Source organism: Oryzias melastigma, linkage group LG21, assembly GCF_002922805.2.
Source record: "Oryzias melastigma strain HK-1 linkage group LG21, ASM292280v2, whole genome shotgun sequence".
NCBI classification, from domain to species: domain Eukaryota; kingdom Metazoa; phylum Chordata; class Actinopteri; order Beloniformes; family Adrianichthyidae; genus Oryzias; species Oryzias melastigma.
Genome location: NC_050532.1, coordinates 13,039,234 through 13,039,468, shown reverse-complemented (window position 1 = coordinate 13,039,468; position 235 = coordinate 13,039,234).

Genomic DNA, 235 nt, shown 5'->3' with positions numbered 1-235 from the left:
TAATTTTGGTTCAAGTAAAGCTATTTAATTATGTGGAAATCCTTTCCATAATTTTTTTTATGTTCATTTAACATGACAGTTTTTTGAGTGTAAATAAAACCTAAAATAAAAATGTAACTCAAACAACGGTGCGCAACCTTATCAATGAACATTCAGAATACGCGTTCAAATTCAAGACGGTTTGACCAAATTCAGTTTAGTCAGTCTGCTGCACATAACGTACACTTTGATGGAC